Source organism: Sparus aurata, chromosome 15 (assembly GCF_900880675.1).
Source record: "Sparus aurata chromosome 15, fSpaAur1.1, whole genome shotgun sequence".
Classification (NCBI taxonomy): Eukaryota; Metazoa; Chordata; class Actinopteri; order Spariformes; family Sparidae; genus Sparus; species Sparus aurata.
This window is the reverse complement of record NC_044201.1, coordinates 2,715,967-2,727,184: the sequence shown is the minus strand read 5'-3', so window position 1 is coordinate 2,727,184 and position 11,218 is coordinate 2,715,967. Positions and strand designations below refer to the sequence as shown.

Here is an 11,218-nt window from a genome sequence, read left to right as displayed (position 1 = left end):
TGAATTTGTTCACTGAAAGTCAACATTTGGCTACTTGTATTCAGAGTACTATCAAAGTGTGAATTCCATTTAAAAAGTGCAGTTGTCTTCTGGCATATGCAAATAACTATAGGATTCCCTGGTGGATCATTGGAATGAACTGTTACATCAAAGCAAGAAAGTGCTGGGTTTGATTCCTGGCTGTTGCAGGGCCTTTTCTGTGTGGGTTTGTGTGTTCTCTCTGTGCTTGTGTGGTTTTTCTCTTGGTGCTGTTTTATTTTAAGAGATTATTTACTGAAGCACAGTCAGGGAGTGCTTTCATGAATATCCTGAACTGTGTCTCTCTCCAGATACAAGCCCTTCTTCCCGTTCCAAGTGCAGGCTCCGTTGGGTTCAACTTGTGATTTGGACCTGTCAGTCCAGGACAGCAGACTAGTGGAAGGCCGACTCAAAGTCACCCTCATTGAATGTAGCAGGTAAGACTCTTTCTGTAGTTTCTGTACTTACCCAAACACAAAGCAAAATTATGCAACCATTTTGCAATAAAATAACTGCTTCAAAATAATTTTGATAGTTCACTGGCTTGTAATAGGAAGAATGGTGGCTCCGGCACCTCTTAAAGGTCTTTCCCGGTTGTAATAGGAGAATTCTCCTTATACCCTGCCCCCCTTTCATGTGATGTTCCCCAGGGGTAATTTTTTTTAAAATATATACTGTATATGCTTTCTATAGGCCAGATAATCCTAAATTATAACATCAATGTACATAGTAATGTGAAGGACATGCAGCTATATGTTCCATTGACTGGTAACAACACAGAATTTCTCTCACTTAATGATTTAATTCTCTGACATCAAATGCTAGGTGTCACAAAATTTCCTCCAGTGCACTGAAGTGAAATCTGAGGTCTTAACCTTTGGCTCCCAAAACGTCAGAAGAAAAGTCTTGGTGCCCTATCCTCCAATCTAAGGCATTTCCCTCGCAATGTGGGAGAGATCATTGACTCGGACCTTTATTTGTGTGTTTTGGAAATGGTGCAAATGTGCATTGTGAATCTGAGAGCATGGATTTTGCCCTGCTCTCATTGATCAGCACAGCTATAATGATATTGAGCTATTGATAATGATCAATGAAAAATAAAGACGATAACAACAACTCCATGTGACTGTACATAAACACAGTGCTCCAGTTAACTGGAGGAGGAGAAGTGCTGCAGTGCATCTGTGGCATAATGTGGTGTGCAGTAGGGATGTCCCGATCAGGTTTTTTTTACCCCGATCCCGATCCGAGTCCATTAATATTTAGTATCTGCCGATACCGAGTCCCGATCCGATACTTGGCCTTAACTAATATTTTCATGGATAATACAGCTGCATTTAGAAACATTATTCTGCATATGCTATTACAACATTGGCTTACCACCTTCCTTGTGTTAGCATGTGAGTCTGTGATGCTGCACTGTGACAGCAGATCCTCGTGTGCAGCCAGCTGAAGTGTGTGAGACGCAAGCCCACACTTGGTTCCTCTATATCATCTATTGCTTTTTACATATTCCCTATGCTGTCATGTAAAATGACGTGGATGCATTGCTTGTCTATTTCACACGCCGTCAGCATCTCCTCTGCCTGTTTTACATGCTTTGCTGTATGAGACCCACGAAACTAGTGCGCATACCAGCACGCTGTAACTCAAAAGTGGAGTCAATGTGATGTAATGCAGAGATGGTTGGACATACCGGGGATTCAAAAACCCTAATCCTCTACCACGGAGATGAGCTGGTTATCCAGAGCGATTAATTTAATTACCTCTCTGTAACATTTGTGGCCATGTCGCTGTCTCGAGGATATTTTTCTTTCCTTTTGAAAGTTTCCGCGAGTGTTTGTTGCTTCAGTGTCTTTGCCTGTACTCTCGAGTGAACACGTTGTATTCTATGAGTGTTTGTTGCCGAAACAATTGAGTAGTATTAAATGCAGCTCCGCAAAACGGTCGTACTGCAGATGTTACATGTCGCCATTGGACTACTTTCGCTTTCTAATTTAAGTTTACATTAAATTAGAAATACATACATTCAGGTGCTCCGTCTGGGAGAGCAAGTATGTCCCTGCAGATTCAACGGGCTCAAAGTGCTTTGACACAGAAGCGAGGACCCAATGCTACTCATCGGTTGGGCTCTATCATGATAAACTTTCTGCAGTTTGACGTTAAAGAAACTGTGCTGAAGTTGGCTTGGAAGAAGAAAATCCACTTAAACAACAAATAGATTTTCTTCAACCATGATAATGCTATGAGGTGATGGAGAAACACAGAGCCTACGGGGGAATTCAAAAATCTTTGAAAGAAAAAGCCATCCGCTTCCAAACTCAGCTCACGAGGACTGAATCCACTGGAGCACCGGCACACGGACCTATGAGGACACGCATCAGGCTGCACAGGAGCTGAGGGGACGGGGTATACAGGTGGCTGGACCTGGGCCCCAGCCTGGAGGAGAGTATGCTGAAGGCGTTCCCATGGCAACAAGCAGCCAACAGAGGGAAACAAATGGAGATGCGAGTGAAAGGAGTTTAGGAAAGACTAGAAACTGTGCAGGTCAACAAGTGAGCGGACTGGAATTTAAGGGAGGTAATCTGGTATTTTTTCTCCTCTCTTTTTATTTTAAATTATGACATTGATTTGTTGGAACTATTATAAATCACGGACTGAGCAAAATAACCGAGTTGGGCATATTAGTGGACATGGAGTGTAGCTGCAGGCCAATCACACCACAGGAAGGGAGGGCCCCAGCTATCAAGAGGGGGTTCTTCCCTCCACCCACCAAGAGGGACCTTAGAGGGACAAGTATTTCTCTGTTACAGGAAGTCTTCACCTCTGTGATTTTTGTTGTGAAGAGTGTGAATGTTCATGTTTTAAGTTCAAAATAGGGGAGATCTGGTTTGTCTTTTTGCTTTTTTTCAGGAATGGGAAATTAAGCTCCTGCTGAGGTTATGGCCTGACACAATTCAGGATCAAAATGTAATTTCCCTAAATGTGAATGGACTTCGCAGCCCAGTTAAACAGAACAAAATCCTTGTTAAACTAAAAAGAGAGAACATAGACATTGCATTTCTGCAAGAAACTCACTTGGTGGAAAGTGAACATAAAAGACTTAAAAGACAAGGATTTAAATATGTTTTCTCCTCCTCCTCAAACAAATCAAATTATACTAGAAGGGTAGCTATACTAATTTCAGGAAGGGTGACATATGAACACATAACGACTGTAAACGACAAAGAAGGGAGATTCATACTGACTAGTGCAGTGCCCGTAAGAAAAGTGTATTCCTATAGAAAAGTGGTAGGTTAAGCAGCTTTTTCATGGATGGCCAGATGAGGCTGTGTTTGAAGGTGGGACGTCAGGGATATTTAGGTTTGTTGTGAAATCCGATATTCCAGGGTATAATTGGCCGTTTTTGACTATTCTTGATTTTGCCATTATATTTCCTCTTAAAAACAATTTACTTGGTGTCATTATTTTTTTAGCACAACCTCACATGTGACTGTGCAGTTACTTTTTTATTTTGACATACTGTATCAACACAATGGACCTAAAATCACAAAAAAAACATAAAATCAGAGTAGAAAAAGTTGGATTTTTTTACTGTGAAAACCACAAATATGTTTAACAAACCATTTTTTTCACTTATAATGCAAATATAAATTGTTGTTTGCTAAATATGTGCATACACCTTAAAAATTTACAAAGTTACATGTAACTATTTACATTTAAATGCAGGCCGTGTAGCTAGCGGCTAGCAGCTAGCCAGACACACGAACATCCACAGATCTGATTCCACTTTGTTGTCCACGCGTCTCTGGATCTCCTCAGACCCGAACAGACTCGGTCCGGACTCGTTTAGTGTAATTTATCCACAACAGTCAGTTTAGATGCCCAGAACGAGAGCGAACCGCTGGCTATATACCGCTCCAGCTCGCGCCGCTGCAGGTACAAAGCACCCGTGCGTCCGTCGCATCAGGAGGTGGGGGGTCGTGGTGGGCTCTGCAGTGATTGGCTCTGGTGCGCGCATGGCCACGGTGTGCAGTGATTGGCTCTGGTGCGCACGTGACTGTAGTGGCTCCGGTGGACAATGCTCGTGGAATTTGTAAAGCATTTATGAAATAATTTATTAACGGTATCATTGCAGTCCAAACAAATGCGAAATAGCACACCCTTGAACCACACAGCAGCCATGTTGAAACTCTCAGGTCAGTCTGATCCTGATCCGCAGAGATATTTGAGGAATTCACAGACAGACAGACAGACAGACAGACAGACAGACAGACAGAGGTTATTTGCTTTTATAGATAGATACTTGGGAAAGTTGAAGGGAATCTATTTACTTTATTTGATGTATAAATTCCTCCTGGTTCAGAACCAGACTTCTATGTCCAAGTAATTGATAGGATTGCAACCAAATCACAAGGGACTCTAGTGTGTGGAGGTGATTTTAATACTATTCTTAATCCAAAACTTGACTCATCTGGGACAAGAATATCTCGCCCCCTAAACAAATAACAAGGAAAATGCTGCCGTTGGGGTGTGCCACGTAAATGTATACAGGGCAAGACCCTCTACATGCTTGAGCAATCTGGAGTAGATGGCAAATTGTATGTGGAAGTTATAATGACTTGATGGTTTTATGGCGCCGCTAGGTATGACGTAGGTGAAAGATTTTGATAAGTTTTGTCCACAGATGCTAATTGCAAAGTTTGTTGCAAATGGGTGAAATGGCCTAGGAGTTGGAAAAAGTAAGTTTATAATGTTTTCACAGAGTCTTAGTGGCTCATGGGGAAGTAGTCACTTGAGTTTCATGTCATTCAGACAGACCAATGTGGAGATATCCAACACTTTGTGATTTGAGCAAAATTTACGAGAAGTTGTTATTTAATAACTTGAGTACTGTTTGGAATGTCAAAATTCTTTTAATAACTTTTTGTCAGGAGAGTCGTAGACAGAAATGGGCGCGCCCTATATGACGAGATTCAGCACAATTCAGTGAATGCGTGGATATAAGGTTACAGATGCGGATTGGGTCGGGTTTTACGATTGCCATTTTCAAGGCGTCACAATTATCATCAGTCATTATAACATGTAGCGGAAACCCTGGATTGACATCTGGAGACATCTAAATCCAGTCAAAGTCTATACTTTCTATTCATCTCCACATCTAACATATTCCAGGATTGACTATTTTTCACCGTTTGGGACAGACAGTAGTAAGGTCCAAAAATGCCACATTAGAACGATGGATTTTTCTGACCATTGCCCACTGTATTTGTCCTTAGATGTGACCCATAGACGAAAGCTTACACTCTGGAAATTAAATCCTAGTATATTGAATAAAAATGGGACAGAGCAGTTTGCAAGAGAAATCCAAGACTACTTAGAATATAATGATAATTGAGAGGTGTCTCTGCCCGTGCTCTGGGATGCCTGCAAAGCAGTAATGAGAGGAAAGGTGATTGCAGCGACATCCTTTCTCAAGAGACAAAGAGAAGAAAGACTCAAGACTCTCCAGGCTGAACTCAAAAACCTAGAATCTGAACAGAAGGAATCAATAGACCCAAAGGTTAAGATGGAAATGAAAAGGAAAAGAAATCAGATTGAAGAGTTATACACAAGAAATTCATAAGAAACTATCATACACTAAACAAAAATACTATTATTCAAAATTATTAGCGCACAAACTAAGAAGACAACAGACGGATAACACAATACAAGATAGGACACCCTAAAACCAAGAGTATCCACCACCAAATTAAGGAAATTAAAGATTGTTTTAAAGAATACTATGACAAATTATACTCCTTAATACTCCTATACTAGCCTTAAGTCAGTACTGACCAGAAAATGTAGACACTACTCAAATCTTTAAATCCACCAAAACTTACAGAAGCGGACAATAAAGCACTAGCCTCACAAATAACAAAAGAAGAAATTCACTCGGCTATTGCCAGATTAAAAGCTAATAAATCCCCAGGCACGTTTCTATTCAATGGAATGGAGAATTTGGGGTTTAACCAAGTAATTATTAAGATACTAGACGCCCTATATAATAAACCATCAGCAAGATTAAAAATCCATGGGGAATTCTCAGAATCCTTTCTGCTGGTGAGATCCACAAGACAGGGCTGTTCTATAAGTCCACTTTTATTTGCAACAGAGACAGAATAGAGAGATCAAAGGTGTAAACAGAAGCTGGCCCTGTTTGTCTTTTAAACCCAACATGGGTTATGGAAATATGGATCTTATTCAAGATATAAATTAAATGGGAGGAAAACTCAGGTCCTGAGTGTTCACTATGACCCCCCTCAATGAACATTTTACCTAGACTTTTATATTAATTCCACTCAGTACCAATTGAGAAATCAGAACAGTGGGAGTGGGATAAAAATCCTCTCTAGATTTATATGGGCAGAGAAAAAGCCAAGAATAAAATATAAAACTCTACAATTACTGAAGGAAAACAGTGGATTGGCTCTCCCCGTCTGAGAAATTACTATAAAGCAGCTCAAATTCGGCCACTAGTTGGATGGTGTATACCAAATTATAGATGGAAAGAGATCGAGATGTCTATGGAGAAGGGATTACCAGTTATTACTTTGGTTGGTGACACCTCATCAACTTATCGCCTCTCGGACCCTAATAATCCTTGGATAATTGGCTCCCTAAAAACAGAGGAACTGAGGCAAAAGACTGAAATTAGATAATTACAAGGTATCAATTGAGGAAAAAGACTGAAATTGGATAATTAAAAGGTATCAATTGAGGAAAAAGACTGAAATGTTTAAATGTGATCCAGATTTTATACCCAATAATTGTGATACAAGATTTAAAAATCGGATAGGGAATGGGTTTATGGCATATTGCACACTCCTAGATCAGGATACTGTTCTGAGCTTCCAGGACCTTAAGGATAAATTTGCCCTACAAAATCGAGATCACTTTAGGTATTTACAAATCAGAGACTTTATGAACAAAAGATTCCCAACGGATGCTACCTCATGTCATGTCATGTCATGTCATGTCATGTCATGTCATGTCATGTCATAGTCCTTAATTGCTTTATCCCTTTTTCAAGGGGTTGTGTTTTTTTTTGCTGGAGCCAATCCCGGCTGTCTCCGGGCGAAGGCAGGGTACTCCCTGGACAAGTCGCCCCCAGGAGCAATTTGGGGTACAGTATCTTGCTCTAGGACACTTTGACATACAACTCAGCTCAGCCCGGGGGAGCCAGGATTTGAACCAGCAACTTCCGATCACTAGCAGACCTGCTCTACCTGCTGAGCTACAGCCGCCCCGAAGCGACCTCAGGGAGGGAAGAAATTTTGAAAAAACGAGCTTACAAGAATGCTACCTTCCACAAAATGATATCTAAACTATATTTAACTCTCCAAAATCTAAAAAGTGACCATACTTTGTACATCAAGGAAAGATGGGAAGCAGGACTATGCAAAGCAGGATAAATACCTGTTATGAGTGTGATTAGAGGGATGCAAAAAGCCAACAATAAATGAATGGATTGATATAATCTATAATATAGACGTGATAGAGAGGATCACATTTTAAGTGAAATCTTGGTCAAAATGGCTCAGTTACATGTCAAGTATAAAACTGGATTTTGTATAATTGGTCTACCCTCTAAGTTTTAAAAGGATCTTCCTCGTTCCAAGTGCACAATCCCTATGTTTTTCAGTTTAGATGTACAGTATGTGTCCATGCAAAAACAGAGATGTAGTATAAGGCCCCCACACACCGCCCAGACTCAAACCAACAACCAAATGCCTTTATCTGACTGCACTGTTGCCTCTTGTACGACACTTTCGGCAGAAAAGTTGCTTGATCACACAAATTCGACGTGCTGCCAGCTCCACAGTAGCGTGTATGTTCTGCGATTGCGCAAGATACAATAAGCGGGTGGCGCTACATGAAAACAGGAAATGACGGAACAGAGTGCATAGAAAAACAAAGCGCACAAAGTATTCCGCCCCTCCCACACACCGCGCTGATGTGCTAGCACACTGCCTATGAGAATGGTCATACAGCTGGCACACAACCAATCAGAGAATCCAATGACTCAGAAGGCCGACAGCCAACCTTCTCAGACTTCGCATGTTGAATCGGAGCAGACGACGTCCGTGTGGCCCCGAAAGCTTCCAACACAGCTGAACACGCCGAACATATTTGTTTCCGACCTCGTCTGAGTCTCCCCAAATGCTTCAGACATCCAACGATTGGGCTCCTGCCTTGAGGGATAATGCCCGACGAGGTGTCCATAATCAGGAATTAATGGATTTTGCGGAGGCAACTGTCTGACGCGCAAGGCCTCTGCGTCGTCCATTAATTCTTGATTATAGACACCTCATCAGGCATTATCCCACTTATACGATGGTCAGTTGCCAAAGAAAAGAAATTAAGACCATTAATTTATATTTTCATGCATTTTACAATCGAAATCTTTTCACAAGCCATAACTTAGTTTCCCTGGTAACACCTGAGGGTTTGACTAATACCTGAAACAATCATTACCGTCCCGTAAGGTTCTTATGCAATGAAAACGTTTACACTCCTCAAGTAAATAGGACGGACCTTAGATACAACTTGGCAACGGGGGATATTCTAGTCCGCTCAGCGACTAGGCCACAGCCTACTTCAGGTGGCCGCAGCCTGAAGTAGAGAGTTAATCAGCGAACGGGATGTGAGATTATTTGCTTATGTGATACCAATAATCAGTAAGTTTAGAGGGGAAGTGTACTCTCTGCAGCTTGTGTGACAAACTGCACTCAGTGTTGACAGGCTGATACGCCAGCTAGCGCATTAATTTAGAACAGTGAACAGACAATTTGACTGGAACAGCTTAATAGATGTCCATATATCGTGGATTAATGGACACCCTGCAGCCAATCAGAATCGAGTATTCCTCAGGACATGGTATAAAAAGACATGCTTTACAAGTAGGAGTATGTATGATGTGTATATATGTGAATATGTATCTATACGCGAGCACTATGTGTAAACTGACTGAGCCGTCGAGATAAGTAAAGGTGTGGGTACATGTGTCTATGTTTGCATATTTCATGTTGATTCTGCTTCCTTATTTAGATAGATAGATAGAATTACTTTAATGATCCCAGACAGGGAAATTATTTTAACACTCAGATCCTCCCCATGATGTGTGTTTTGTGCCCAGTTGTATACTGAAACTAATAAAAAGTAAATTACAAAAAAAAAAAATAGTTAGGCCTAGTTTGAAGACAGGTGTTGTCTGATGTTATATACAGGTTGCTGTTGTAATTTAGTAATGACTATCAGGGAACTTATGGGTTTGATTGTCAAAATGTTGAAGGAAGTCCCATGATGGGATTCCCAATTCAAAATGTTCCCTAGTTTACACACAAATCTGTGCTTCATATGCTTCAATTAATTGTTAGGTAAAGCAGTGCATACATTGTAAGTACTGTGTCGGCAACTGGACTTGTTTCAGTTTCTTGTAGACATTTCACCTCTCATCCAAGAAGCTTCTTCAGTTCTAACAAACTGAAGGAGAGTTGCAGGATTTTAAACAATGCATGGGAGTGTCCTCACATAGCCACTTTAATCCATTGTGTACTGGAAGGAGCTGTTGTGGATTTCCAGTTAAGAAGGAGGTGGCGCTTAGCAATCAAGGAGGTAAAAGCTATTACTTCCAATTCTTTAGTAGAGTATTGGGTATACTCTTCCAGAAGACCAAAAATACCAATGTGCGGTGAAGTGTGAAAAGTCTTTGAGAATACCTTAGACATGGTGTTAAAGTAAATTTGCCAAAAGTTTGTCAGAGCTGGACAGGAGAAAAACATATGCGTAAGATTACAGGGTGAGCCTCCACATCTGTCACAGACATCTACCGTATTTGGGAAAATCTGTGCCAACCTTGTCTTCGAATAATGACATCTAAATACAACTTTAAACTGTATCAAGGTCAAACGGGCACAAATAGAGGTTTTATGAATGACCTGCAGTGCGGATTCCCACCAGTGTTCATCAAAAATCAATCCTAGTTCACGTTCCCAAGTCTCTTTTGTGTTAGTGGTCAAACGATCATCATATGACTGAATAGAACTATAAATTCTTGAGATTAAAGACCTCTGTAAAATATTAAATTGTAAAAGATCACCCCATGTCTGCTTAGGTGGAAGGCGGGGGACGTTGGAGAATAAGGGTTTTGCACAGTTCTTCACCAGGAAATATCTGAAAAGATGAGAGCGTGGTAGATTGAATTTAGTAACCAGTTCTGCGAAAGAGCAAAAGACCCCTTCCTTATAGAAATCCTTAAAACATTTCAAACCCTTATCCTGCCATAAGGAAAAAGTGGTATCGGTAAACGTGGGCTTAAACACAGGATTTTTTTTAACAGTGGGGTTAAAACTGTGGGAGCAGTAAATTTAAACTGTTTCCTGAATTGAAACCATATCCTAAGTGTGGCGGTAACCACAGGGTTGCAGGTAAGGCCAGAGGGGTTCACGGCGACCGGGCCAGTTAATAAAGCAGAAAGAGAAGCTGGGGGGCATGACTGTGCTTCCAGTTGATACCAAGGTATATCAGTTGATTTGAACCAGAATATAATTTTAGTTATGTTCGCGGCCCAGTAATAGAATTGAAAATTTGGCAGAGAGAGGCCGCCATAGAACTTACAATTCTTAAGTATTCTTTGTCTGACTCTAGGTGTTTTGCCATTCCACAAAAAATGACAAATAATCGAGTCTACTGTTTTAAAAAAAAACTTTTTGGTAAAAATATAGGCAGGCATTGAAACAGAAAAAGAAACTTTGGCAAAACATTCATCTTGACAGTATTTATACTTCCAATCAAAGAGAGGGGGAGAGAACTCCACTTTTGAAAGTCTGCCTTAATCTCGGCTAAAAGGGGAGAGAAATTTTCAGAGTAAAGAGACTTAAAAGATCTGGCTATGTTAACCCCAAGATACCCAAATCCCGAAGGGCTCAATTTGAAAGGGATGTCCGACTGGGAGATCTGCATCGCTAGTTTATTAACAGGATAACATTCACTCTTGGCGACGTTAACTTTATACCCTGAGAAGCGGCCGAATCTACGAAAGAAACAATGGCGAGGCAGGCTCTTGTAGCAACAAATCATCGGCATATAACGACAGTTTCAACTCTGTATGAGTCCTGGTGATGCCATTAAAAGTGGGAGAGGTCCTCAAGTACAT

The 11,218-nt window shown here is 40.8% G+C and overlaps 1 protein-coding gene across 1 annotated transcript in view; it reads left to right on the top strand.

The window, feature by feature from the left end:
- The first annotated feature begins 297 nt into the window (after positions 1 to 297).
- Positions 298 to 11,218, top strand: part of pdzd8 (PDZ domain containing 8) — a 76,659-nt gene continuing 65,738 nt past the window's right edge. Inside the window, exon 1 of the mRNA XM_030440882.1 lies at positions 298 to 455. The gene's annotated coding sequence lies outside the window, so the exon portion shown is untranslated. The remainder of the gene's footprint in view (positions 456 to 11,218) is intronic.